Source organism: Maniola hyperantus, chromosome 14, assembly GCF_902806685.2.
Source record: "Maniola hyperantus chromosome 14, iAphHyp1.2, whole genome shotgun sequence".
Classification (NCBI taxonomy): Eukaryota; Metazoa; Arthropoda; class Insecta; order Lepidoptera; family Nymphalidae; genus Maniola; species Maniola hyperantus.
The window spans coordinates 5,866,206-5,872,284 of record NC_048549.1 but is presented as its reverse complement, the minus strand read 5'-3'; positions in this window follow the sequence as shown (position 1 = coordinate 5,872,284).

Here is a 6,079-nt window from a genome sequence, read left to right as displayed (position 1 = left end):
CATAGACAATTTTTAAAGCATTGTTCACACACAGTCCTTATTCTGAGGTTCAAACTACTAATAATAATATAGAAACTTCTTATTGAAACCTTCACATTACTGGCGCCTCTTGTATCAATCATATAGCGTTTTCCTCGCTGTAGTGAGATGAAAAGCCGTGTGTTTCGCACGGGTGCAAATTTATTTGCGCTCGAGTCTTTGAATTCCTCGCTACGCTCAGGATTCTATCTTTGACCTAAAGCTTAGAATCCTTCGCTGGCTCGGAATTCAATACAAACTCTCGGGACAAAATAACATCTTTGCACCCTTGCGTAACAAATAACTATTATTTATGATGACGGTGGGCAAAACATAATAGGTACATTATGATGTCCACATTTGGAATAGGAACACTTAGCAGGAATAATTATTGTGTACCTACAAGCACTTCTTATGGTAGAAAAGAATGTACATCGACCTAGGAACCGTTAGGTTATTGCTCATTATCACAGTGAATTCATATTTTAGGTACCAAGCAACGCCTTCATGTTTCGACTCCAAGTCCCAATTTCTCAACCCTGATGATGCAGGATACAGCACTCCCAAGTATACATAACTAAACTTCGAATCTCAACTCCTCAATCCTGATGTTTTTTTTTTGATGCAAGGTACTGAACTCCAAGCCGTGGGGATTCGGGAATTTATGATGGCGAATTGATATTTTAAGTAGGTATCAAGCAACGGCTTCATGATTACACTCCAAGTCCGAACTCCTCAAACCTGATGATGCAGTAGGTACAGTAGGTACCTACTCATAAGCCATACAGATTCAGGAACTGTTCCTGGTGAAACAATATTGTAAGTGCTGAGCATAGACTTTGTTAAGTATCTATTGAATTAAAATCCCAATTCTTCAATCCTGATGCTGCAAGGTACTGGACTCCTAAGTTGTGGATTTGGAAAGTTTTGCTGGTGAATGGATATTTTAGGTACCAAGCAATGACTATACTTATACACTAAAAAGTTAAAAAAAAAACTGACTTCCAAAACCTACCAAGTGAGTTTTTTTAGCTCTGACAGACAGACAGACGGACAAGTGCAATTTCACTCAAGTAGACTCAGAAAGGCAGAGACCGTCTCTGGTAATAGGTAGAGAGCAGAATTTTTCACAGAATGTAAGTATTTCTATTGCTGCTATAATAACCTATTATAGTTAACTAGGTAGATTTCAAAATGGTCGCTTTTATATTTCTTGTACGATGGTACGAAACCCTTCGTATACGAGTCCGAATCGCACTGACCGACTGTGCTGACCGATTTTTCTGCTTCTTCAGTAGTGGGAGGGCGAGCGGTGCATCATGCTGCACGTTGTCCTAACTACCGTTCAGATTTGTTTTTGCTTTTGTCGGATTAGTTCCTTGAAATGATTTATATATTTTTAAAATCACGTTATTTTAATATTCACGTTATATAATAATAAGTAGGTAATTATTATACCTACGTACCTAGTGTAAAATGTTTAATGTCCTCTCAAAGTTCATCTGATTCTGACGTAACCGCGCACAATGATTCAACTGCATTGTACACATGTTGGCACTTGGCTCGTACATTGTTGGATTTGATTTCTAAGCGATGCTCTCCAGACGCCGAGGTATCGCCTTACACATCAGTATCTGGTATCTGGAGACCAGTTTCACACGAACTGTCGTTGGCCAACCACTTGAGCTTAGCAGTCAGCGACAGCCGACAGGCGAAAGCCATCGTTTCCGATCCTTTGAAGATAATCAAATGCTGCTGAAATACCTACCATAAATGTATCTACATTCTAACCTACTACGTACCTATAGGTATCGTATCTACTACCTACATACATAATTATTAATTATATATACCTACCTATTATTATAATAATAATAATCTATCTAGGTAGAGTAGGCAGGTATCTATAGATTTAAAAGCACTTTTTATTTTAAGGTACCTACTACCTACCACCAAGTAGTAAAGTAAGATTGTAAGATACAGTACGCGCGGCGAGAGTTTGGCTTTGACCGTTATTGCGCAGAAATCAGAAATTGGGTATCAACGGGCAATTAGTGGGGTGCGGGGCGGGTGTGTAGGCGCACGCGGTGCTCTGATTGGCGCTCCACTGCTCCAGTCGTTCCCTGCCTCTCGCATCGATACGACGTACCGCGCACTCGTGTTGTACAATCACGTTCACAAGTGAATTGCTATTTTCGTTAATTGTTTATTGTTGTCGATTGTTATTATTTGTTGAGTTTGTTTGTTTAAGTTTGTCAGTTAAGTTTTTTTTTGTTAAATATTAAAAAGTGATTTGAAAATGCGTAAAAAAAACATAAAAAACATAAAAAGAAAACTTAAAATAATTATTTTAAGTTTTCTTTTGTTTGTATGTACCAATTTTACATGTATCTTGGAATAAATAATTTTATTAAAAAACAATTATTTAGAATTTTCATCGCTGTCTCTGTAAACTTTAAAAGGAAATAAACATTTTATATAAGTAAAATAACTATCAATAGTTTTAATAAATGAAGAAGTTTATCTATTTCGTATTATTTTCTAGCATTATTACCACTGTACATGAATTTTGACCCACTCAAATATCCAACCTGGTACATAAAAAAGGAAAAGTATTGTGTGCGTGACAGTACCCATGCGCAGTAATCCCCTCCACCCGAAGGTCAAAGCCAAACTCTCGCCGCGCGATCTGTACAGTCCTACCAAATAAAACCCCAAGAAGCTTAGATACTATTTGAGATTTAGATTAATAGGTATTTAAAAAAAATACGTACTACTACGTAATTACCTATCTAATCACTAAATACCCACTCCAATAAAATAAGGATATGTTTGTGTTTATATAAATAATAGAGCACATATACATAGGTAAGTACTTTACGATAAAAAAAATCCGTAACGTAGGGTTTTCCGTAACCAGATCACATCAAATCAAATAATATTTTAATATTATCCTGGTAAGAATTTGTATAGGTAGGTACCTAGGTACCTAGCTTATTTTTTTTTTGGAGAAAATGACAAAATACACTTAGAAAAATGTTTTTATATAATCGCAAGCCTAACACCTACCTACCTCCTAATAAGTAATAGCGTAAAATTGAGCGTGCTATACCCTCCGCCCATCTACTTACCTAATTAATATCTCATGTCTTCGGCGCAAAAACGTCAGCGAGTTGATCGGATGTCTTTGGGTGAGGCGGCCGGCTTCAGGCTGTGAAACTCGAGCTGCACCGCACGCGCTCTGCCCCGGATCATTTACACTCAATCTTAATATCCCGCACGATGCACCATTACCAGTTCATAACGACCACGCCTGTTTTATTTTTTGTCTCGATAAATTCCTAATTATTAAGAATTCTAATTGTTTCTCATGAAATGTTGACTCAATTGTGTACTAGGTATCTGGACTTATTTAAGTAGGAAGTTCGACACTTATTTGCTCGAATATAATATTCATCAGTGGTACCCAGGGGTCCGGAGGAGGTTTAAAATGCACTTAAATAAAATAATTAAATGTACTTGATAATTAAAGACCTAAAGTTTATCTTGATGAACCGGTCTTATTTACCAAACTTTTTTTGTAAATTGAAAAAACTTAAAGATATAGCCTTTTCTAATTACTTAGTAGGTATACAAATCATGCCCGCGCATGGAATGGTGCTAAGAATATTGGCTGCACTTCCGCGCTGGACAGCCAGGCTGATCCGTTGCGCAATAAATGAGCCAGCCCTTCTGTCACCAGATGAGGCTATTAATTGCGGAGAAATGTCTCATAAGTTTTTTTAGCACTAAGACTGCTTGACCCCAGGGTCTCCACGGCAAACGGAAGAAAAATGTAACTCTCGATAAGAGTGTAAAATAATAAAGAATGGCTCAGAAAAAGAAAACGTATTTCATAAGACAGATTTGTCAAATTAAAATAAGAAAATGATTTTTTTTAAAAGAAAATGTAAAATTTTATACAAAGAAGCATCCTATATAACGCTTGCCGTTTTCAGCCATTTCTGCTGCGGCTAATGGTTTTGATGCTGTATAGGTATCTGATATGACACGGGATCAATGTATCAATGCACGTTGCATCCCACATTAGCACCCGTCCCCGTTCCCAGGGAACCAGCGTCAATCCATCAGGTCTCTTGCCATCATCCCGACTAATCGCTGCCGGCTCAATGAGCGCAGGAATATCTATGGTGGCAAGAGCCCTTTTGATCGTATCGTTAAGAGACCTAATACCAGAGCTTCTTTGGCAAGAGAGTCCGTGGATTCCAAATTTATCAACCTCCACACGAATATCTGTGCTGATGGCACAGTGGTGTTCCCAATATTGCATAGTAATGTTGTACCTATTATTGATATGCGCAGTTATCGCACAATTATTATCTGCATTTGTAATAACAAAATAATTAATAAAATTATTTTAAATGTATAATATACCAAAACTATAAATCAGCCGTATCTCGCATATAATTATCTTAAGTTGCATAATTATGTAATTTGCCGATATTATTGGTCATTAGTCGGTCGCGAAAATGTGATAAGATACGATAACAAGGAGGCTTTGTAGCGGGCGGAAGCGGCCGAGCCGACCAGAGGTCGCAGTATCGGGTACCCTTCAGCAGTTCTCAGAACGAGAGCCAAAGAATGACATTCATATTCTCCATATACTTAATGTATTAATTACAAAATTCATGATTTCCATCATGAAAAATGAATTTCATGAACTCATGATTTCTATCCTACCTATAGCACTGAGTAAGGATATGTTATATAGTAGGTGCGGTGCAAAAAAGCGGTGATAGCCTAGTGGTTAGGACGTCCGCCTTCTAATCCGAGGTCGGGGGTTCGATCACGGGCGAATACCTATATAATTATTTAATACAAAAATATGCTTATTCGCCCTTTCTACAAACTAGCGCGACGGGTTCACTTGTACTGTATTAGAATAGAATATTCACTTATAATACCACAAGAGCTTCAAAATTATCGGGTATTTCCCGATAGGTTCGTTGCAAACAAATGAAGGAGTCAAGTTTTTCAGGTTAAAAAATCACGAGCGCGAAGCGCGAGTGATTTTTCCTGAAAAACTTGACGACTTTATTTGTTTGCAGGGAACCTTGAGGGAAATGCCAGATAATTTTGAAGCTCGTGTGGTATTCGGGGGATTATTTTTCCGTCCCAAATGTCGGCCAAAATCTCCAATTTTCACAATTGAATTCAACCTGTCAGTTTGACGTGTGGTTAATTTGACTGGATCATGTTTTGTTTACTACCAGAGAAAATTTTCAAAAAATTATCAGTATAATACCATGTAGGTTGTACCACGTGACGTCGAATGGTGCAATTCTATTGGTCGACATTTGGGTCGGAAAAATAATCACTGCTATTCATTATGGAAGATGGATAAATTATTATTACTTACTTATTGTACTTTTACTAGATGAAGCGACGTCATCCGCGTAGTTTCGGGTTTTTAAAATTCCGTGGGACTTTTTTGATTTTCCGGAAAAAACGTACGCGGTAGAAAATAATGTATCGACCTTTAGAAAGAGATAGCGGTTTCGTAGAGCACTGTCTCTGTCGTTGAGACCGACAAAACGTCACATAGCTTAGGTATGAGTGACAGAGACAACAAAAAGCCGAAATCTCATTTTTAGGGCGATATACAATATTTTCTGCCCGGTACAGTAGTCTACACCCATTCCTCTCCGGGACGCAAGCTATCTCTGTACTAGTAGGTAAATATGTACATGATGCCTGCAAGTTCTTCGGCATGGTTTTAGGGATTTTAAAAATTCCGTGTGAATTACTTGATTTCCGGGACAAAATACGGTATGGGATGCAAGCTATCACTGTACCACGTTACAATCAATTAAACGGATGGGCCGTAAAAAGCTAGCAGACAGACACACTTTCACATTGTAGGCTTCAAGAACAACAAACAACAGTCAACCAGCAAGATCCATTTTGATGCATAGTTTATTGTTATTTTTTGGTGCAAGGATCATTAAAATTGGTCCACTCGTTGAGCCACGTGTAGAATTCTGCAGGATAGGATAGGAGT